The sequence below is a fragment of the Heterocephalus glaber genome, unplaced genomic scaffold (assembly GCF_053883595.1).
Source record: "Heterocephalus glaber isolate CG9 unplaced genomic scaffold, H.glaber_assembly_v1.0 deba00001461, whole genome shotgun sequence".
In the NCBI taxonomy this organism is placed as follows: Eukaryota; Metazoa; Chordata; class Mammalia; order Rodentia; family Bathyergidae; genus Heterocephalus; species Heterocephalus glaber.
This window is the reverse complement of record NW_028258308.1, coordinates 18,243,344-18,267,251: the sequence shown is the minus strand read 5'-3', so window position 1 is coordinate 18,267,251 and position 23,908 is coordinate 18,243,344. Positions and strand designations below refer to the sequence as shown.

The following is a 23,908-nucleotide window of genomic DNA, read 5'->3' as shown; positions in this document are numbered from 1 at the left end:
GGACTGAAAAGTAACACTTCAGATGTGACCCTGAAAACAATTGTCTTGGTCTCTGAAAGCTTCTCAAAAGTTGTCTCATGGAATCTTTCAAAACAGCACAGTCAAGGCTGAGTAGGGCAGATAGGCCCTAAGACCCCTGAAAATGAAGCCTCCCTTGAACGGTGTCTAGTCTGCTATGTACATCTGGGCCTGAATTGCCTAGCGTTGCTTCAAGTGCAGGACACCGCGGAAGTCCAGACAAGCCTCCTCAGCCAGGGGCTGTGTCGAAACCCAATGTGGGGACCGTGGTGAAATCGGGTAAAAAGGGGCCACATATGTCAGTGACAAAGAAAAATAGAAAGGGAAACTCTTTGGCCACCTTGCAGCAGAACCCTTCCTGCAAGAGACTGAGGGTAGATGATGCCAAGGTGCCTCCCAGCTCCCAAGCATTGCAGATCTCAAGGTTCGCAGTTTTGAGGCTGAGGCACTATGATTTACCCTTTGCTCTTACTCGGATTCGTTATGAAACCCGAGGGCAGACACAGTGACTTTAGCCCTTTTGCTCGCCCTGTCCCTCCCCCTCACGCCCGCCAGCCACCCGCCCGCCACGCGCGGGAGGGCGCGGCGGGGCGGGGCGGGGCCTGAGAGACAGACGGGGCGTGGTCTGTGTGGCGGGGTGGGGCCTGCGAGACGGACAGGGGCGGGGCAGGCGCGGCAAGCGCACTAGCAGCAGCCCGGCTCAGCCGCGGTAGCGGCGGGGGCGCAGCCTTGGAGCAGCCTAGGCGACTCCTTAAATAGCATCCAGACCCGGCGCCCGGCATCTAGTGGACTGCAGTGACAGCCCGCCGCGGAGCGGCCCTGCCAGCGGAGGAGGTGAGTGCGCCTGCCGCGCGGGGCCTTGTTGCCCGGCGGGACCGAGCCTAGGAGGAGGCGGCGGCCGCTGCCGAGACACGAGAACCGCCCCGCGGCACCCGGGACGTTCCGCTTTTCCGGTCCCGGCCACTGCCTCGCGTTCCTCTGCGGCGAGCGGCTTCCAGGCCTCTTCCTGTGCCCGAGCCGGTTGGTAGGTCGCCGCTTCCCGCGGGCCGCGCGGGGCTGGTGCACGGCCTAGCCCGGGGGACGCGCGGCACGGGACCGAGCCCAGGTGCGGGGAGGCGGCCTCCAGGCCTGCAGCCTCCATCTCTCGTCGGCCCGGAGAAAGGGTCTGTAGGGCGCGCCTGGGCCGCGCGTGGAGCCGGCCTGCCTACACCGGGTCTCGGGCTGGGGTCCCTCTCGGAGCGGGCTCGGGGCCTCAGAGGCAGCACCCAGAGCGTTTGCCCGCTGTAGAAATTCTCGCGGCGTCTCCATAGGAGCCCATGACAGCTGCACACAGCCGTGATGGAGGCATTGATAGAAGGCGTACAGCATTTTTTGAAATTGAGCAGCAAAGATGCTATCGCCTTGCGGTGTAGATGGCAATGCTGGTAGATGACTTGAATGAGCACGTGGATTAGGACCTAGAGACAGACGCTCCAGCTAAATCAGTGCGTGTGTCAGTGCGTGCAGACCTCCTCACTCCACTCACGTTCAAGGTTATGGAGCCTAATTAAGAAGGACCATTATAAAAGTGCTCTTCAAGTGCCCGGTTAAGACTTAAACTGCTTCTTGGTACCTGAGTATCCGAAGTGCTGCGACCTCCAATAATCTGTTTAGTTACTGACCTCTGACTGGCATGAGAGAAATCCGTTAAATCTCGCAGTTTCTGACACATTTCACAACTCGTGATTACCCCGGTGAAAACAGTTACACACACACACACACACACACACACACCCCAGTATCAACCAAAAACTTATGGTTGGTTCCCATTCTTTTCAGGTAGACATGGCAAGTTATGTAGACCAAAACTGAAAAGTTTGAGTTGATGGTCTGCAGTGAGTGGGCAAAGGGACCCATTAGCTAGGAGCCAGACTTGCACTGAGCTATGGGAGAAAACAAACAAGACCAGGTCTTGGGAAACGTTCTTTCTTGTTCTGGCTCATCTGGGAAAATCCCTTCCTAGCCTGAGACTGACTCATTATTTGTGAAAAGAGTGCATTAGACTAAAATGTCTCATGAGCTAATATATTCTAATTGGAAAAGGAAAATCTTCTAAAACAGCCACCTATTTCTCCCCTACCCTTTTAAAATAATGCAGGCATATTAAAGACCTCTGTTTTCTGAATTTGCTGTAAATAGAGAAGACTTTTTAAAAAAAAAATCATCCGTCATGATTATAAGTATTTTGACATATTTCCTTCCTGTCTCTGTTATACATATTTTGGCAATATTTTTATTATTATTATTGTTGTAGGCAGCCTGACTGAAAATAATCTCTGGTTTTTTTGATTTTTTGACGTTTAAGAGGTGACATGTGACAAATGCAGGTTATCTGTACCACATAGGTACTGTTCATAGCTACCTCTTTACTTCTGAGTCAAGTTGGGAAAACTGGAAATATATCAGCATGTCACAGTGTTGTTTAATGTTTAGGTCTTATGACATTTTGATGTGGCTGTGTTGTGAAATATGGTCATATTTAGGGGAGGGACTTTGGGAAACATGAGGTTTTCTTTTTACTCGTGGCTGGAGAATTCTTCTCTTACCCTTCCACTTTTGCTTTTCTGGAAAGAGCAAGACTGTAGGAGCATTAGTAATTTCCAGGTATTTGTATTCAGTAACTTTAGAGGACCATTTAGTTTTTTAAGGTCAGTTGAATTTATTGTGCAAGTTTGCCTTCTAAAACATGTCCACTATTACTTTGCATTTATGGTCTCTTATAACCCAACTCTGTTAAGACAAAATCCATTAGTAATTTTTTTTAACAGTTTTGTTTGGATGATGCAATCCACAAGGGTACAAAATAGAGAATTCCCTTTAAGATAGGTCAAAGCTGTGGCTATCTTAAAGCCTCTTTAAGCCTTACTCTCTGGCAGGCTGGGGTCAGTTAGGAGTAATAAGGTGCCAGCGTTTTTATTGTAGGCTGCCAGTCCAGCTTAGACAAACATGTGAGGGATATAAAGTACCTTTGATACTAGTGTCTGGAAAAGAATTCTCAGTGAACAGAGGCAATCTGAAGCTGCCAGTGGCTGAGATTGTTTCAACATGCTAGTACTATGGGGGGGAGTTCTTTTGTTTTGTTTTAATTTTTAAATTTTTATTAATACATGTTTGCAGTGCATAATGATTACATTCATTGTGGGGAATTGGTAAATGTATATAAAACATCTCAATTCCTTCTTCCCCCTCCCCTCCCATCCCCCCCACCTTTCATCAGCATCAGATTCATTTATCTTGTAAATCCTTATAAAGGTAATTAACATGCATACAGATTAACGATCTGACTAATAGGCAAAAAACATAAAACACATAAGACATTTATACTAAGTCAAGGTATGCTTGTCTATGCTGGATTGTAGTAACTGTTTTTCTCTCTCTTTTTTTCCTATTATCTGTCTTTTATGTTACACTTTATTTATGTATTGAGTTTCTCATATAAGAAAAACCATGTGATATTTAAGCTTGTGTGTCTGATTTACTTCACTTAACATTGTATTCCCAAGGTATATTCATTTAACATTAGAGACATAAGGTCTGAAGTAGTTGCAGAACTTTATGGACTAGACGGTAGAGGCAGTTTTACCAATGTTTGTAACAACTCTGAGGCTGTCTTCATAAAATGCTAAATGTGGATTCATAAGAAATCCTAGGGTGATACATAATAGCAAGAAGAGAAAGCTAGCACATAATGGCTTAAGTTAATTTTCCTGCTCTTTACACCATGATATTTACAAGTTCCTAACTGTATTGGACAGAGCACAGTATTAAGTCATTTGTAACCTTTGAGGATTCAAGGGGAAGGGTATGAGGTGGGGTGGTGCCTTCTTTGATGTGTGGCAGGCTAAGAGGGACATCACCTTCAGATAGAAACTTATGTGGGGATTGGTGAGGGCTTTGTTCTATCAAGCGGCCCACCTCAGAACATTCATGGTCTAACAAATATGGATTTCAAAACTGGTGGCTCTACACGCTGGCCTGAACTGAGTTCTCTTCGTGAATTATTTGTTGATTTTCAAGTTTAAATAAATTTTTTAAGTTGTCTAATATCTAAATCAAAACAATTTCCCCTCAAATGCTCTATTTATTTTTTATATTAAAAAATTAATATGTGTAATACATACTATCATATATGATATACTATATGCTTATTGTAGAGTGTTTTGTAAATATAAGAAATGAAGGCCTTCCAGAGATTAAATACTATTATCACATTTTGACAATTTAATTTTAATCACTTAAGTTATGTTGAGAACTTTTTTCCATGTTATTACATAGTTTTTTAAAAATGAGTTTTAAAGATGACTGCATTATATGTGATATGCTTTATTTACTCCTTCCTTGACAGATATTTAGGCACAGCTATTTGTTTCAGAACACTTTGCCAAACTTTCTTGTATATTTAAAGCCATGTTTTGTTTTGTTTTTAATAAAAACTTGGGCGCATTCTGCTTTAAAACTCTTGAAAGTGACAATGATTTGAAAATTATTTTTATTAATGAATAAATTTTAATGGACTCTTGGCTCACATTTTTGTGAAAAACTGTTGAAAGAAGAATTTCATGGTTTGGAAAGATAAACCCAAAGAAGTTAGGGCATTAGAGGAGCAAATATAGATTGCCTTTGAGACCATTTCCTCATTCGGGTGAGACTTCTGATAAATGTGTTATCTGTCTGTTTCCACAGTTTTAGCTGCTATAGAAGTTGACACGATCTCCTCAGCTTTGTTATGGGAGAGATGTCTACACCCATAATGTCAAAGTACTCAGAACATCACTTGTTGTGGAGGAACTAGATTGTCCCTCGAGCCTTAATTGTCAGCTGTGAAGCAGGGCTGTGGTATCTGCCAAAATGGTGGCTGCAGCCTGAACTGGGCCAGAATTGGAGACAGGAGAGGTGATGATAGCAGCTAATAAGTCCAGGTACTGTTCTTGGTGCTTCAGATATGTTAGCTTGTTAGTCTCCTTAGCAGTCCTGCAAGGTAGGTTCTAACCTTACCTATATTTTAAAAAGGTAAAGGAAGGAACAAGTTCAGAGATTAAGTTGTCCACATCAGGAGTTGAACCTGGGCACTCTGGCTTTAGGGCCTGTGCTCCTAATTATTAGGCTTTGTTGACTCTCTGAGCTACAAGGATTCTCAGTCCAGGAGGATCTGAAGTGTTCTGGGTTATCCACCGTGTGGCAGAAGTGGGCAAGTCTAGGTCTCCTTTTCCCGTGTCATTGCTTCTTGATTTTTCCTCATCTTATTTGTACTCTCCTATGAATTTTCCCTTTGTACCACCAGAATATTGAAAGAGATGACAAATTTTGATTTAACTTGGTTCAGTGTGTGATGAGATTACTTACTACACAGCTATGAATTTCTAGAGAATTAGAAAGTGAAAGGCTTGGCCTGTCCTAGAACTTTGTCTTGGAAGCCTGGAGGATAGCCAGGCAGCATGATTAATGCATCAGGTGTGCAGGAAGAAGAGAGTATATTCCAAGTGGGAACAGATGGTGGAACAACACTCAAATAGGAGATGGGCTTTACCATAGCATGCAGGTTGCCCTCTGCTGTGTACCTAGCAGGAATTTTTTTTTTTTTTTTGGTACAGGGCATTGAACTTGGGACCTTGCACTTGGGAGGCAGGCGCCAGAACCACTGAGCTAAATCCCTGGCCCTAGCAGGCACTTTTAAAAGACCTTGTTGGCATGTTCTAGAATCATGTTGAAAACTTTTAAGTAGACAAGAGAATAAATTATGAGTTTTCAGGGTTTGAGGGCACAGTAATATCATCTAGTGGCTATGGGCCTTTTCCCAGTGAAATTTTAGGGAGAATATCCAAGACATGGAATAAATAAAAACAGGGCTGCTATGGTGGCAGTGTAGTGGGATATGGGTGGAATCCCAGATCTCAACCCACTCTTCTTTCATCCATGTGTTCTCAGAGGCTTTTCAGAACAACCTGAGCTCTGAAATAGCAGCTCTACTCATTCATCTTAGGGATGAAGGGAGAAAGGGTGACTCAGCCAAGGTTACACAGCCTGCCTTTCCTTCTGGCCAAGGCAAACACATGGCCTGTTCCCTATGCCTGTTTGAGATCCTCAGTGTTGTCCTTGACTTATGTCCTGAAATCTAGTCGGTTAGCAGTGTCTGCTTATTCTCAGCTACTCTGTACAATATTATCTAACACTCATTTCTTCCTTTCATTCTTATTATCGCCACCCTAGTCCAGAGTCTGTCGCCTCCAGTTTAGACAGTGAGGACCTAAGGGTAAAATAAAAAGAGGGGTGGGGTTGGGGAAGAGAGGATAACTACTTGTTTTGAAGCAGAGTTCTGATCAAATCTTCTCTGAGCAGAAATCTTCAATGGCTTCCCTCTGTCAGGCCCTAGCCTTTATTTAGCTTATCTGTTGGGGGCTTCCTCAGCCTGGCTTATACCTGCTATTTCTCCTAAGCCACCATGTAGTGGGACTCCTGGATGACACACTGGTTGTAGTGGGATAGCTACCTGGATAAAACAGGGTTGTAGGGTCTCTGTACCCCAAGACTCTGCACATCGCTGTCTCGTCTGCCCCACTGGCAGTCCTGTGTCCTGGAAGGGCCTCCCAGGCCCCCACCTCAGGCCATCTGGAGCACTACTCCTCATCCCACCTGAATTCTTCAGAGCACTGCTTTTACTGGATTGATTTTCCCCTTTCTCGGACTTCACCACTTATTGGGACCCTAAATTTACTGGTATTCCACTGGAGCAACCATTCTGGTAGTTAAAATATTGAAATACTCCCACAACTAGTTGGCAAACAGCTGTTGCCTCATTCAGAAACTGAAGGGTTCACACTTTGCCCAGAAGAGCTTCTGATCCTTGTCCTGGTAGCTTGGCCTATGTCTTTTCAGACTAGTTGATGCCTGGCCATACTGGTTCTTAAGTATTTTAACTAGTATCCCTGCTTCTTATCCTTTATCTCTTTTTCACGTGTGTGTAACTTGCTTTCTCACATGAGCCCCTCAGCACATGTTAACATCTGGACATGTAGGAGACCTAGTCATTGTCCTTTCTGTGGTTTCAGCAGCTTTTTTTGGTACCGGGGATTGAACTCAAGACCTTGTACTTGTGAGGTAGGCACAGTGCCACTGAGCTAAATCCCCGGCCCTGGTTTCAGCAGCTTTTAACACAGGGCCCTACTGCTAGTAAGCCCTTCATATGATCTGATGACTGGTTGAGGGTAGAAGACATTCAGTTGGTCAGATGTCTCATAGAAAAGGCCCCTGACAATAAATGCATTATAATGTTCAGGTTTGTCTACTCTGTGCAAAGCTTGGACCCAGTAGCTAAAATTAAAGTATTAAAAATGTCTAGAACAAAACCTTTATCTTCATTGGTGTGAACTTTGTATTTAGGAATACATTTAAGGGATTTTTTTTCCCATGTAGTTTCAGTTCCGAGAAGCAGGTGACTGTGGGCTTTGCAGGATGTGGGAAGGGAGATTAGGGTCAAATTCTAGATAATCTTACATAACTGTAACTGTACTATGGTCTTCATTTACCTGGTATTCCTACTTTTAAGTGTGCCAGTAGTGAAATGGTCAAATAGTCTTTTGTTCCTTCTGTAGGACAGCAGTAATTGTGCCTGAGGCCAGCTTTTGAGGTGTCCCAGCATGTGGAACGGTAGGGAGGGACACTGTCTGTCAAGTAGTCTACCAGGCACCTCATAGGACAGAACCAAATCCTGGGATGTGGCCAAGCAGCCCACAAGTCATGGATCAGACTCTGAAGATAGCACTAATCTGTTTTTCACTCTTGTCTAGGATAAGCCTGCTGATGGCAAAATAAGACCTCTCTAGAATTTAGCTGAGGTGAAGATCCTTGGCCCATGGGTTAGGGAGTGAAGCTGTGGGGTCACCATGACACATCATCTCAGATGAGGCCAGCCCATGGCATGGCCTGGTGTGGCCCCATGGCCTTGACACTCCCTCCTGTAGAAGAGTGGGCCCAGGCCATCTGGCTTTTCGAATATGACCAATGACAGTCACCAGCAGTGCCCTGGCTTCTCCAGGATGTCTCTTTCCATCACCAGGTGGAATGTCTTTGTCTCCCCTTTGTTGTTTCTCTCCTTGATATAATAGTCTGTTTTGTCAGGCGTTTGTGATTCTGCCCCATAGGTGCAGAGAGCTGTGCATGGTGCCTCAGTTAGCAACTTTGATTACTGTTGCACATAAGACAGAACTGATGGCAACTCTAGCCAGGCAGGCCACCAGAGAAGCTGTAGGTGGTGCTCAGAAGACTAAGGGGTGCTCTCCAAATTGGGAGTGTTCACCCTGGGCTGGGGAGTGGGGGCAGAGAGACCATCTATGAGGGTGAAAGATGGAAATATTAGAATATGTATAGATATTTTTGCCTTCTTTTAAATTTGTGTTTCTGTTTTTGATCTTCAGAAAATATTTGTAGAGTGTACATGTATAGATCTTCTGAACAAAAACATTTACATATTAGGCATGTATTTATTTATTATTGACTAGAATGTATAATCAGTAATTTAGAGAGCCAGGAAGTTAACTCCTTCTCTACTTCCGGTGTGGCAAGAGACCTCTGAATGCCATTTTTCAAAAGAAAATGACTCAGTTTATCAGTTAAAAGGAAATAGAGGGCTGGGGATTTAGCTCAGTGGTTTCGCCACCTGCTACGCAAGCGCAAGGACCCGAGTTCGATCCCCGGTACCAAAAAAAAAAAAAAAAAAAAGGAAATAGAAACTGAATTACTCTCTGAAACTAGCTTGTGACTTTGTCACAGTGAGTCTCTGACTTCAAGAGAGTCACTAAAACCCAGAGTACATTTTGAGTTTGGTCCCAGAACTTCACAATGTAGAAGCGTCCATAAGAGGTATGTGATTTTTTTTTTCTTTTGTTCCTGCTGTATCTTACAAGGTTGGAGCTGTGCTTAACTTTTAGTGTGTACTCACTAACTGAATATATGGACCTTTTTCTTGATGACAATTAAGCTAGGTTGGCTGCCTCAGCTTAATATTTAAGTTGGCTTCTTTTGTTTGAACCTTTGAGCAGTTAGCATGATATAGTATTTGTGCTATTCAGTTTTACTGTCTCACAAATGATTTTCTAAACTATAGAGTGGAAGACCTGTTGGGACCTTGAGCATGTCATTTGAATGACAGGATATTTGGGATCTGCTTTAAAATTAGTTTTTAAACAATAGGTGTAGTAAAACAATACCAGCAAAAGGTTGATCATGCTTGAAGCTGAAGCATGGGTAAGGGTACCTGCTAGTTTAATTATGCTACATCTACTAGTAAATAGATTTGGAAATCTTCATAATAGAAATTTAAACAAATCATAAAGGGAATGTAGAGACCCGAAACTAGTGTCACCTGTTCCAAGCAGTGACAGCCAAACCAGATGATTGGTTTGTCTTTTTCTCTTTTAAATTCTGTAACCTGCATCTTGTTAGATTTGTTTTGTTTTTAGCTTCCTCAGGACCAGAAACCTCCTCTAATAGTTACTTGAACTCTCTGTGTAATTTTAGCTCATGTCCCATGGCATCACCAACACTCCTCTTATCCCTCACAATGTAGTGAACAAACTCCTGGTCAACCTGTTCTGTATTTCCTGGATTGCTCCCTCCTGCATCACTAAGACCTTCCACCAGGACATTGGGATCCCGTGTTCTTCAAAGGGTCTGTTCCTTCCTGAGGAACCTTGCCACATATGAATACTTTGCAGATTCCATTGATTTCTGCTGTTTGAAGTAACCACAGCTAAGCTACCTGCTGAAATCTAAAAGCTCAAGTGACCTCCAACCTTGTGAGGAGCTGGTCTCTTCTGGGTAGAAGTTTGTCTTTGTATTCTGTCTGTTGCCTACATCTGTTCTGCTAAGCAGGTTCTCTAGTATAGCAGTCATTCTGAAACCTTCATCTATTTTTAGAGGTGTAAGTAACCCTGCCCAACCTTATATCCTCTTTAGCCTTCTTATCCAGGTCACTGATATTTGATAGCTGTGACCTCTGTGAGACACTGGGCCATGTGGGCTCCTTGAGGACAAGGACAGTGTCTGTTCTTCTGTGTCTCTCACACCAGCCTAGGCCCCAGTAAGGGCTTGGGGGGCGGGATGGTGGTTTATAAAGTGAACATTCCTGGGTGAGAAAAAACCTCCAGCTGCTGCTCCCTAGCCTGCTAACAAAAATGCTGTGTAGGAAGAGAGAAGTTTGATGCTGTCAGTCTCTGACTTGCCATTGCCCCTGCCTGCAGGCTGCCTGGCCTACCTCCCTCTTCCCATTACAGGCTGGCTTTCATGGTGTCTCCCTACCCCCACCTGTTTCTGCCTGTTTAGAACTGGCCTGGTTCCATCCTCAGCTGTCTGCACAGCTCTCCTGCAGCCTCCAGCCCATACATAGGGTTTCCTCCTTGCTCCAGGTGCTGGGAGCACCAGGCCTCTCCATTTACTACCTCTGGGGTTATCACCATCTGTCTTGTGTGGTCGGGTTAACTCTTACAGGTGTGTTTGTCTTCACTCATCTCCCAGACATGCTAAGGGTAGAGAAAACTTTGACCATTGCTTTGTCCTCATGGGGATGGCTTTCTCTTTGCAAAGGACTAGGAGGTTTTTTAATCTTCTGCAAGTTTCAATGTGTTGTTTATTTGTAGTGAGATCCCTTTTCAAAGAGACTTAAGAGGAAGTTCCTCTTGTAACTGGTCGTGTGATTTCACGTAGGGATTTATATCCCATCTGTCATTCTTTAATAAGGATGGGCTGCCATCCTAAATCGTTTGTGGAGCAGGTGGGAAATACATAAGTACAAGAGGAAATTAACTGAACTGATCCAGTTACATATTCGTTTTGAGAAATATTTAAAAATACAAGTTAATGGTTAACATGATAAATTTAATATTCTGTATTTACCACAATAAAAAGTTAGGGGAAAATATAGCAAAAAATAAAGAATAAATAAAGAGCAAAATAAAACATAGGTAATAGGATGTAGGGAGATAGATCTCAAATGGGAAGTAGATCAAGAGGTGGAGGGAAGGGAGAGGAAGGAGAGAGAAAGGGGATGAAAATAGGAATTAAGATATATTATGTACGTGTGCCAACATCCCATAAGAAATATGAACGTGTACTAATAAAAATATAAAAAATAATAAAATAGTAATAATAATGATAATAAATACTATGTAGGCCTACTGCATAGAACTGATGGGTTTTGACATGAATTATTTTCTTTGCATGTACTCTTGCCCAGGGGTTCTGAGTATAGGTAGAATCCTGGTGATTCAGTCTTAGACACCAGGATCTTCTAGCTGTCCCATGCTTTCTCTCAGAGTCTTACTGATGCCACCGTGATGCTCCTGACGGAAGGGGGTGTAGCTTTCCTCTGTTCCACCCCTTTCTTCAACCTTTCTGAAGCCCACACACCCCCGGGACTGGCTCTAGAGTTTGCAGCTCATCACTGACACAGCCAGGACCTGGAATGGGGTCTTTTTGCATTTGAATCTAGGATTCATTCCATGTTTCTGTTCTGTTTATTTCCATAGTTGCCATTGGAAGATATTGGCTTTGTACAAAGTGCTTAAGAGCACTCCAGCACTTAGATCCCTTCCATATGTGCAGTTTCTCAAACAAATGGACCTTAGTGCCATTCAGGAGTCCCTCAGTGAAGAAGCATTCCTGCCTACCTGGGCCAGGCCCTGGCTATGGTAAAAGGACATGGATCCCCTTTCCGATTAGGCTGTCCTCTTCTCTCCGTGGGGCCTTTTGCACCATGGTTTACTTTGTGGTTCATTCCTGTCCAACAAGGTGGAGTGTGTGTTCTTCTGCAGTATTTTACTGGTAAAAGAAATTTTATTTCATTGTTTAGCTATTACAATAGCAGGCCCTACTTGTCACCTAATATCTGTAAACAGCGGTGTCATATTCTTCGACATACAGGCTTATAGACCTAATTAGGGCTCTTCTATGTGCCCAACATCAACTGAAATAACATGCCCTGTTTATGGTGGGAAGATTAATATATAGAAGCCTCTTCTGTATTGCTTCTTGCAGAGGAGTTAGGTCAGCCCAATAAACAGGTCTTCTTGTCTCTGTCAGCTGAAGCCATGCTGAGTGACTGAGGCCACCTGTTCAGTCCTAGCCCAGTCCCTTCTCCAGCTCTGATCAGGAAATGTCCTTGCCTTGTCATGGCATATAGACAGAAATCATGGAGCAATATTAAAGCAATATTTGAAGACAAATAGAATAATCTTGCTTCTTTTAGGAATTTTTGTTTTAATACTTTCCCTCTTAAATACATCTCACCAAAATTTGCTGTCCTGCCTAAAGGCTTTTATATAACCTGGATATCTTCACTAGGGATGTCCATACTGTAATTCTCATTGTCCCAGGTGGATATCCATGACATATGTTCTTTGTATCTACATATAAAGAGAAGGTTCTGTGTGGTTCATTTGTTTATTTGTTTGCTCTAGAGAATGTTGGGCAGGTCCTTTTGCTGTCATTCCTTGCATCTCAGAAAACCACCCACCCAGCGGTCTCAGTGTTTTAGGAGCACTCTTGCCGATTCCTCTCCTGGCATACCAGCTCCTATGCTAGAAGAAACCTGCTCTGTTTCTCTGGTATGGAGGAGTCTGTGTTCTGTGATAGAAAACTCACCTCCAGCCTTGGGTGGTCAGCCCTGTGTGGCACTCTGGGGCTGAGCCCTTCAATCCTTGCTGTTCTACTTGAGAAAGGTGTTACTGGGACCTCTTCCCCACCCTGTGGAAAGCCTTGATTTAGTTTAAACTGACCAACAGTCATGTCTAAGTGTGCATGTAAATGTCTTTTTAAGAGAAAGAAGGACCCTTACCCCCTAGTGTTGACAGCATTCTTGGGGTAGAGTTATACATAAGTGAAACAGCTGGAGAAATATCAATATGGAAATGGGGCAAGATAATATTTTATGTAACTTTTAAATCATTGTCTGCTAATCCCTCCCACCTTTCGGTGTGCTGTTTACTCCTTTCTAGTACATGGAGAAGGAGCAGCTCTGTGCGGGTGAGAAAGGTAGAGGAAGGATAAAACTGAAGTTTAAAAATGCTTTGAATGTCCCCTTCCTCTCTGAAGAATCACTGTTCTATTAATACACCCTGCAGCAGCTTGCAGTAGATAAATGGTCAAGATCACAGAGGGTCATTCATGACTCGGTAAATATTAATGAAGTATCTGTTTTAGACTAGTCACTATGTTAAACACCAAGGGCAGGAGGTAAGAGAAATAGCTACATAGGTACTAAGTATCACATTCACCATAAGTATGAAATGGGAGTAGCTAAGTACCATACAATGGGTACAAATAAAGTGTTTCTGGAAGTCAGAGGAAGGGTTGTTTCTCACTGAGGTGATCATATAAGAATTTATTAGAGAAAGTGGCTTCTGGCCTGTCTGGTTAGCATTTGGACCTTATAAAACAGGGCTGATGAAAGGATTGTAGGTGAAGAAGACAGTGGGGGGAGGCGGAATGCAGACAGGGCTGGGTCACAGGGAAGAACTTTTTTTTAACATTTTCATATTTTATTGGTACATTTTAGGTATACAGTATAATGACATTCATCATTGGAAATTTGCACCTTTACGTAATCTTGGTTTTTATTTTTCCCCATTCTCCTGCCCTCCCTTCAATCCCTTCACCCCTCCCTGTTTACAAAGACTTTGTTTCCATTTTTTCATTTTCTCATATTAATTCCATTCCCTTCTTTCCTTTCCCTATCCCTCCCACTTCCCCTTCCCCTTTGCCCCTTTTCTTCCTATTTCACATTATCTATTATAACTTTTAGTCCTTATATACACTTTCAGTTTCTCACACTAGAGAAGCTATTCTATATTTACACGTGTGTTCTATTTATTTCACTTAAGAGTATCGCCTCAATGTGCATCCATTTAGCTATAAATGTCTCTAATTTTTCATTTTTTATGTCTGAGTAGTACTCCATTTTATTAAAAACCCGCATTTTCTTTATCCAGTCTCCAGTTGATGGGCAACTGGGCTGCTTCCTAGTTTTAGCTATTACAAACTGTGCTGCTATGAACATGGATACACATATATCATTGTGATATGATTCTTTTAATTCTTTTGGGAAGATCCCCAGCAGGGGACTAGCTGGATCGAATGGGACTTCCAGTCCTAGTTCTTTGAGGTCTCTCCATACTGATTTCCACAGTGGTTGCACCAGTCTGCACTCCCACCAACAATGAAGAAGGGTTCCTTCGTCCCACAACCCCGCCAGAACTTGTTATTGGTAGATTTCATGATAGCAGCCATTCTTTCTGGGGTAAGGTGGAATCTCACCATTGTTTTCATTTGCATCTCTGGAATGACCAGTGATGTTGAACATTTTTTCATATGTGTATTTGCTATTTCTACTTCTTTTTCTGAGAAATGTCTGTTCATTTCAGATGCCCATTTTCAGATTGGGTCTTTAAATTTGGGAGGTCTGATTTTTTTAAGTTCTTTATAGATTCTAGATAGTAGACCTTTGCCTGAGGAACAGCAGGTGAAGAATTTTTCCCACATTGTGGGTTGTCTCTTCACACTGCTGGTGGTTTCTCTTGCTGTGCAGAAGCTTTTTAGTAAGAAGAGATCCCACTTGTTGATTGTTTGTGCTAGTTCACGGGCAATTGAGGTTTTGTTCATAAAATCTTTTCCTACACCGATGTCTTCAAGAGGTCTACCTAACCTCTGTTCCAGCTGGTTCAGCATTTCTGTTTTAATATTTAGATCTTTAATCCATTTCAATTTTAGTTTAGTGCATGGCAAGAGATACAGGTCTAGTTTTAATCTTTGGCAAATTGAAACCCAATTTTTCCAGCACCATTTATTAAAGAGGCTGTCTTTCCTCCAGTGAGGGTTGGCTCCTTTGTCAAAGATGAGGTGGCTGAGTGTGTCTGGAGTTGTTTCTAGGAAGAACTTCTTAAGAGAGACAGAAATGACAGGCGTGCAAAGGAAGGACTGAGGCAGCTTCCCTGTCCCATGTTGTGCCAGGTGTAGCCAGCAGGGTATCCCGCCCAGAAAAGTGCCCAGTGACTATGGAACCTTTCTTCTTCATGTGAAGGAAGGCTTTCAGGACTCTGGAAAGCAGGGCGAGTGGCCCACAAACCACCTTCCTGCCTCACCCTCTCCGTGTCTCTTCACTATTGTTCCCCAGTTCATTTTCCCAGGCTCAAAACTCAGTGTTCCAATTCCTTATCTTTTTCATTTGTATCTACTTAGTTATCAAATCCTGTTTTTTTCCTAAATGACTTGAATTTTTTTTGTTTTTGTATTAAATTCTTTTATTGGTACATTGTAGGTATACAACACAATTACATTTCTCATTGGGAATTGTAGCTTTACATAATGCATCTTGGTTCTTATTTTTTCCCCATTCCTAGCCCTCCCTTCACGCCCTCCACCCTTCCCTATTTACAAAGACTTTATTTCCATTTTTTCCATTTCTCATCATTTTTCCTTTCCCTTCTTTCCTTTCCCCTGCCCCTCCCACTACCCCTATCACTTTGGACCTTTTCTTCCTATTTTACATTATCGATTATTCATTCTAATAATTGGTACATTTTAGGTATACAATATAATGACATTCATCATTGGAAATTTGCACCTTTACATAGTCTCTCTTGGTTCTTATTTTTCGCCCTTACCCAGCCCTCCCTTCAACCCCTCCAGTCCTCCCGATTTACAAAGATTTTGTTCCTATTTTTCCATTCTCTCCTATTAATCCCATTCTCTTCTATCCTTTCCCCTACCCCTCCCACTTCCTTCCCCTTTGCCCCTTTTCTTCCTATTTCACATTACCTATTATACATTTAGTCCTTATTTACACTTTCAGTTTCTCACACCAGAGAAACTATTCGGTATTTACACATGTGTGTCCTATTTATTTCACTTAAGAGTATCGCCTCTATGCATCCACTTAGCTATAAATGTCTCTAATTTCTCATTTTTTATGACTGAGTAGTACTCCATTTTATTAAAAACCCACATTTTCTTTATCCAGTCTCCAGTTGATGGGCATTTGGGCTGTTTCCAGGCCTTAGCTATCACAAACTGTGCTGCTATGAACACGGGTGCACATATATCACTGTGGTATGATTCTTTTAATTCTTTGGGGAAGATCCCCAGCAGTGGAATAGCAGGGTCAAATGGGACTTCCAGTCCTAGTTCTTTGAGGTATCTCCATACTGATTTCCACCGTGGTTGCACCAGTCTACACTCCCACCAGCAGTGGAGCAGGGTTCCTCTTTCCCCACAGCCCCGCCAGCATTTGTTATTGGTGGATTTCATGATAGCAGCCATTCTTTCTGGAGTGAAGTAGAATCTCAGCGTTGTTTTTATTTGCATCTCTCGAATGACCAGTGATGTTGAACATTTTTTCATGTATTTATTTGCTATTTCTACTTCTTTGTCTGAGAAATGTCTGTTCATTTCAGATGCCCATTTTTGGATTGGGTCTTTAAATTTGGGAGGTCTGATCTTTTTAAGTTCTTTATAGATTGGAGATAGTAGACCTTTGTCTGAGGAAGAGCAGGTGAAGATTTTTCCCACATTGTGGGTTGTCTCTTCACACTGCTGGTGGTTTCTCTTGCTGTGCAGAAGCCTTTTAATAAGAAGAGATCCCACTTGTTGATTGTTTGTGCTAGTTCACGGGCAACTGAGGTTTTGTTCATAAAATCTTTTCCTACACCTATGTTTTCAAGGGTTCTACCTAACCTCTGTTCCAACTGGTTCAGAGTTTCTATTTTAATATTTAGATCTTTAATGCATTTTGATTTTAGTTTAGTGCATGGTGAGAGATATAGGTCTAGTTTTAATCTTTGGCAAGTTGAAGCCCAATTTTTCCAGCACCATTTATTAAAGAGGCTATCTTTCCTCCAGTGAGGGTGTTTGGCTTCTTTGTCAAAGATGAGATGTCTGAGTGTGTCTGGCGTTGTTTCTGCATCTTCTAATCTGTTCCACTGGTCCTCAAGTCTGTTTCTTTGCCAGTACCATGCTGTTTTTATCACAGTAGCTTTGTAGTAGAGTTTCAGGTTGGGGATTGTGATACCCCCGGTCATGTCTCTGTTACCTAGAACTGCTTTTGGTATTCTGGGTCTCTTCTTGCTCCAAATGAATTTTTGGATTGTTTTCTCAAGGTCTATGAAGTATGCTGCTGGGATCTCAATTGGAATTGCATTAAATCTATATAGCAGTTTTGGAAGTATGGCCATTTTCACTATATTAATCCTTCCTACCCAGGAGCAGGGGATGTCTGTCCATTTTCTGATATCATCTTCAATCTCTCTTTTCAGAGTGCCATAGTTTTCAGAGAAGAGGTCTTTGATTACTTTCGTTAGGTTGATTCCTAGGTATTTCAGTTTTTTGGATGTTATTGTGAAAGGAATTATTTGCCCTATTTCTCTCTCAGTGTGTCTGTCATTTGTGTAGAGGAAAGCTATTGATTGTTGTGTGTTGACCTTGTAACCAGCTACTTGACTGAATTTGGTTATTAAGTCTAGAAGACTTTTGGTGGAGTTTTTGGGGTCTTCTATATAGAGTATCATGTCATTTGCAAATAATGACAATTTGACTTCTTCATTTCCTGTCTTTGTTCCTTTTATTTCTTTCTCTTGTCTAATTGCCGTGGCTAGTGTTTCCAGAACTATATTGAACAAGAGTGGTGATAGTGGACATCCTTGCCTTGTTCCTGATTTTAGTGTGAAAGATTTCAGTTTTTGACCATTTAGTATGATATTGGCTGTTGGTTTTTCATAGATGGCTTCTATCAGTTTGAGGTAGAGACCATCTATTCCAATTTTTTGTAGGGTTTTTATCATAAATGCATGTTGGATTTTGTCAAATGCTTTTTCTGCGTCTATGGAGATAATCATATGGTTTTTGTCCTTGGCTCTATTGATATAGTGTATTACATTAATTGATTTTCATATATTGAACCATCCCTGCATCCCTGGGATGAATCCCACTTGATGAGGGTGTATGATCTTCTTGATGATCTTCTGCATTCTGTTTGCCATTAACTTATTAAGGATTTTTACATCTATGTTCATTAGTGAGATTGGCCTATAGTTCTCTTTTTCAGTTGGGTCTTTCTCTGTTTGGGGATCAAGGTGATGCTTGCTTCCAGGAATGAATTTGGGAGTATTGCTTCCCTTTCAATTTCATTGAAGAGTTTAAACAGTAGTGGCAGTAGTTCCTCTCTAAATGTCTTGTAGAATTCAGCAGTGAAGCCGTCAGGGCCTGGGCTTTTCTTAGTTGATAAGTTTTTAATTACATTTTCAATTTCATTGGTTGATATTGGATTGTTCAGAATTTTTAGGTCTTCTTCGTTGAACTTTGGTAATTCATATATATCTAGGAATCTGTCCATTTCTTCTGTGTTGTCCATCTTATTGGCATATAGGTTCTGGAAGTAGGTATTGATGATCCTCTGGATTTCTGCTGGGTCTGTTGTAGTTTCACCCTTTTCATTCCTAAGTGCATGGATTTGGGCCTTTTCTTTCCTTTTTCTGACAAGGTTGGCTAAAGGTTTGTCAATTTTCTTGATTCTTTTGAAGAACCAACTCTTGGCTTCATTGATTTTTTGTATTGTTCTCTTAGTCTCCATTGCATTGATTTCTCCTCTGATCTTTATAATTTCTTCCCTTGTATGAGCTTTGGGGTTGTCCTGCTCTTCTTCTTCTAGAAGCTAGAGGTTCAGCATCAGGTTGTTTAATTGGGCTCGTTCTGTTTCCCTAATATGTGTATTCACTGCTATGAATTTCCCTTGTAAGAGTGCCTTCATTGTGTCCCATAGATTCCAATATGTTGTATTATCATTGTCATTTAATAGAAGGAACTGTCTGATTTCTTCTTTAATTTCCTCTGTGACCCATTGGTTATTCAGAAGTGTGTTGTTCAATTTCCACATGTTTATGAAATTTTTTGAGTTTCTTTTGCTATGGATCTCCAATTTCATCGCACTATGGTCTGATAATATACAGGGGATAACGTCATTTCCTTTGCACTTCCTTAAACATGTTCTGTGTGTGAGTATGTGGTCTTTTTTTGAGAATGACCCATGTGCAGCTGAGAAGAATGTGTATTCTGATTTTGTGGGGTGAAACACTCTGTAAACATCTGTTTATTTGCTCAAGAGTTCGATTGAGTTCTAGTATTTCATTACTTATTTTTTGTCTAATTGATCTATCTATTTGTGACAGTGGGGTGTTGAGGTCCCCCACTACAATTGTATTAGTGCATATATGATTTTTCATGTCCATTAGTATTTGTTTTATATAGTTGGGTACACTAGTGTTTGGTGCATAGATATTTATGATTGTCATCTCTTCCTCTTGGATTGTTCCCTTTACAAGGATGTAGTGTCCTTCTTCATCTCTCTTAATCAGTGTTGGTTTGAAATCTACTTGATCTGCCAAGAGGATAGCTACTCCTGCTTTTTTTCGGGTTCCTGTCGCATGCAGTATTGTTTTCCACCCTTTACCTTTCAGTCTATGAGTTTCCTTTTGAATTAAGTGTGTTTCTTGTATGCAGCATATTGTTGGGTTTTGCTTCTTGACCCGTTCTGGCAGTCTATTCCTTTTGATTGGTGAATTGAGACCATTAACATTGATGGTTATAACTGAAACGTATTGACTTGTCATTGCCATGACTTTTTCTTTTTGTTGGGTTCTCCCCCTTTACATTTAATTTCTTGTCATGTCAGATGGGTTCATTCTGCTTTGCTTCCTGGGGTTGTGATCCTCAATGTCTGTCCCTAGGATATTGTGTAAAATTGTTTGGAGTGCTGGTTTGGTATTCACAAAGTTCCTAAGGTGCTCTTTGTCATGAAAGGATCTTATTTCTCCATCCATTTTGAAAGATAGTTTTGCAGGGTACATCAATCTGGGTTGGAGGCTGTTTTCTTTTAGGGCTTGGAATATGTCACTCCAAGCTCTTCTTGCCTTGATGGTTTGTGTTGAGAAGTCTGCTGTGATTCTGATGGGCTTTCCTTTGTATGTGATTTGTTTCTTTTCTCTGACTGCTTGGAGAACTTTGTTCTTCTGTTGTGTTTCTGGAATCTTAACAATTATATGCCTATGTGTAGATTTTTTTTGATCAAGGCTATTTGGAGTCCTATATGCCTCCCTTATCTGTATGTCAAGCTCTTTTCCCCTGCTTGGGATGTTTTCTGCCATTATTTCTGCGAAGAGATTTTTTTATGTCATCTGTACTCTTTCCTGTTTCTTCATTGAGCCCAATCAGTCTTATGTTATTCTTTTTTGCATCATCTAGCAGCTGCTGGATTGATTTCTCACGTTCCCTTATAATTTTGAAGCAATTTTTCTTTTCCTGGCCACTAATTGCAATCTTATCTTCTATATCTGAAATTCTGTCCTCACATTGGCTCATTCTGCTGTGTAGACTTTTAATGGAGTTTTTCATGTCCTGGAAATCTATTTGCATCTGTTTTATGGATTCCATTTGTTTCTTATGTTGGGATTCCATCATGTTCCTCAGCTCCTCTCTAGATTTATTAATCATGTTTTGCACTAGGAGCACAATCTCTGGTGTTATCTGAGAAATTATTTCTGATTTCATTTTTTCCAGATCCCTTTTTGTTGCCAGTTCATTGGGTCCAGGTGGTTGAGTATCAGAGTGTTCCATCTCATTTCCCTTTGGGGTTGCTGTAGGTGATCTGGAAGTCTGGTTTTGAGACTTATTTACATGTTTTCTCATTTCGACTGGACCGGGGGGCTGTTAGCACCTGCACAGATTACCTCCTCTGAGCTGGGTGAGCTGGGACAGGGGCCGGGAGCAGTGGTAGGGATGGTGACCCAAAAGCCCTTTCCTGTGGGCTGGGAGCAGCGGGAGGGATGGTGGCTGGGAAACCCCTTCCTCTGGACCAGGAGCAGTGGGATGGCGGCTCAGAAGCCCCTTCCTCTGGGCCGGGAGCGGTGGGAGGGATGGTGGCCCACAAGCCCCTTCCTCTGGGCCAGGAGCAGTGGGACTCAGTACCTTGGTCTGGTGGTCTGGTGTCCTCTGCGTCTTTGTAGTGTGGAACCAGGTGGCTGCCTATCTGCAACGGGGTGATTTGGCGTGTTCTGTGCGACTCAGGACCTCGGTTGGGCATGGGCAGACCTGCCTGTCTGCAGCGGGGTCATTAGGAGTCTTCCGCGGCACTCAGGACCTTGGTAGGGCGTTCACAGACCTGCCTGTCTGCAGGGGACTGATTCGGTGTGTGTTCCGCGCCACTGGGGACCTCGGTAGGGTGTGGGCAGACCTGCCTGTCTGCAGCAGGGTGATTTGGCGTCTTCCGCATGACTCGGGACCTCCATGATTTGAAATTTTTTATTGTACCAAAATATATCTAACATGAACTTTACCATTTTAACTGCTCTTAAGTGTATAGTTACACAATCATATTGAGTACTTTCATAGAGCTAAATAATGATTACCACTATCCAGTTCCAGAATTTTCTATCATCCCAAACAAAATGTTTGTACCCGTTAGGTAATAACGCTCATGTCTCCCTTACCCAGTGCCGGCCCCTAGTAACCTCTGTTCTCCTTTCTGTGAAGTTGCTGACCTCGGTACCTCATATAATTGAGATCATACAATATTTGTTCTTTTGTCTGGCTTATTTCACTTATTCTGATGTTTTCAAAGTTCGCCCATGTCACCCATGCTGTGATATTTATCAATATCATAGAAATGCTGAATAACACTCCATTGTAGGTATATACCACATTTTATTCATTCTCTCATCTGTTGATGGGTATATGTGTTCATATCCTGGCTTTCAAAAACACTGTACTGTGGTTTTTTGTTGCCATCAGGATGGCCTTGCATGTCTGGATTTAAATCACCAGAAACATGTGACAGTACTTGGCTCTCCAGGTCCATGGACATTGGCTTCACACCTGGGATCTAGTCCTTTCTTCCACAGCCCAGGAGTAGGACATTTAACTCCTAAGCACGGTGTCCTGCTCTTTGAATTGAAGGCAGTCACAGCCTCACACAGAAATAAAGGCTACTATGAGGATTGCCGTTAGTCATGTGTAATTGCTTAGCACAGTGCTTGACACGCCATACATGCTTAACCAGCAGTGAGGAAATTGTGGCTCAGCTGATTTCTCTGAATGCCTTTCTTCCCCTCTCCCCTCCAATGTAACTCTCCTTTGTTCCAGGTTAATTTGCCAACAAATATTTGTGCTGGCGGAGGGTTAGCTCCTCATAATCTTGATTCTGTTCCTACGGCGTGAAGCATAGTTCATTTTCTTAGACTGGACTCATCCTTTGAGGACCAGCTCAACATGTGCCCATCCCATGCAGAATTCCTTGGAAGCATCTGCTGCCTTCATGGTCTCCTCTGCAGTTACCACTGCTTTGCTGTGTACTCTTGAATGTACACATTTATGTTATATGCTTTACCTCCAAACCTCAGGAACCAGTCTGCAAGTTTTCTTCAGTTTGTATTCACATCTGAATAAAACAATTTTTATGCCCTAATATGAGGGGAGGGTTTCCCCATACGGTCTTTCACTCCTTGTATTAAAACCTCAATAAAGCTGTCATTCAATGGGGTGTGTTACAGCCATTTTCTTTGAGAAGGCACTTAGTCCTAAACCCATCTCTGCCAGTCCTAGTCTTGTCTTCTTGTAAAGGTTAAATAACTGAATTGGATTTTTTTTAAGTTAAAGAAATATTAACACTAGCTGGGTAATTATTTACTGGAGTTTGACCTTACAAAACCAAGTGTTAAATATTGTTAAAAAGGTCTTTAAATATCAGATTTAAAAGCAATAATATATGAGGTTTAGTTATATAAATGTGGACCCATAGGACAAAATTCTTTACTATCCTACTATTCAAATATGCTCTTATGGACTTGGGAGAATATTTTTCTGTAATAGCTACATGCATGATTTTTTAAAATGCTTCAACCTAAACAATTTAAATGGAAGAGAAAATGTGAAGAAACCTCATAGAAACCTGCTGGATACTTCAAAGTAGCTTTAAAGATGCCTAAGACCTTGTTTGAAGATGCATGGTCAAATAATTTGAATAAAATATTAATGAACTGTGAGTTTATTTGTTTGGTTGGTTGGTTTTTTGAGACAGGGTCTTGCTATGTAGTTCAGGCTGGCCTTAAATTCACTATGTAGCCCAGGCTGGCCTCCACCTCATGGTAAGCCTGCCTCAGCCTCCTGAATGCTGGGATCACAGGCAACTGCCATCACACCTGGCTCAACTGTGAATTTAAAAAACAATATTTCTAAAGTAATTTGTTTTGTCATGTCTTTTAAATATATATATGAAGTTTAATGAATACATAAAGTACTATAAGTAAATATTTGATTATCTCATTTTCAAAAATTTACCTTTTCAAGTGGGAAAAAATTTATCTTTCAAGTAGCACCTTTTGGGCGAGGGGATGTATATATGATAATTGTGGCCTGTGGCCAATATGACTGAAATATGGCCGTAATCTTACTGGTTAAAAATTAGTATAGCTTTGTACTTGTTTTTAAAAGCTTTGTGTCTTATTCTTCCTGTGACAACTTTAGAAAGGATGGGCAGGGAGTAGTATAAGTACTGTGTAGACGTATTTAACTTGAGTATTTTATAAAATCAAGTTTATAAATACAGGACATCTCTATTTTGTTTCTCCTTTTTATATCTGCATGGAAATTGAACTGGTAATTCATTGGATCACTTTAATGAAAATGAAAAATCCACTGGTTTAAGGTTAATTGCACTTAGTTGAAAAAAAAAAAAAAGCCCCAAGACAGTGGGTGAGAATAATTAATTCTCTGTGGAACCACTTGCTTATTTGTGCATGGGATGCCAAAGTTACCCAAATGG

The 23,908-nt window shown here is 41.8% G+C and overlaps 1 protein-coding gene across 2 annotated transcripts in view; it reads left to right on the top strand.

The window, feature by feature from the left end:
* Positions 1 to 671: 671 nt before the first annotated feature.
* The window catches only part of Acsl1 (acyl-CoA synthetase long chain family member 1), an 81,201-nt gene continuing 57,964 nt past the window's right edge, over positions 672 to 23,908 (top strand). For both annotated transcript variants that reach the window (XM_021264995.2, XM_004853008.4), the window contains exon 1: positions 672 to 852. The gene's annotated coding sequence lies outside the window, so the exon portion shown is untranslated. The remainder of the gene's footprint in view (positions 853 to 23,908) is intronic.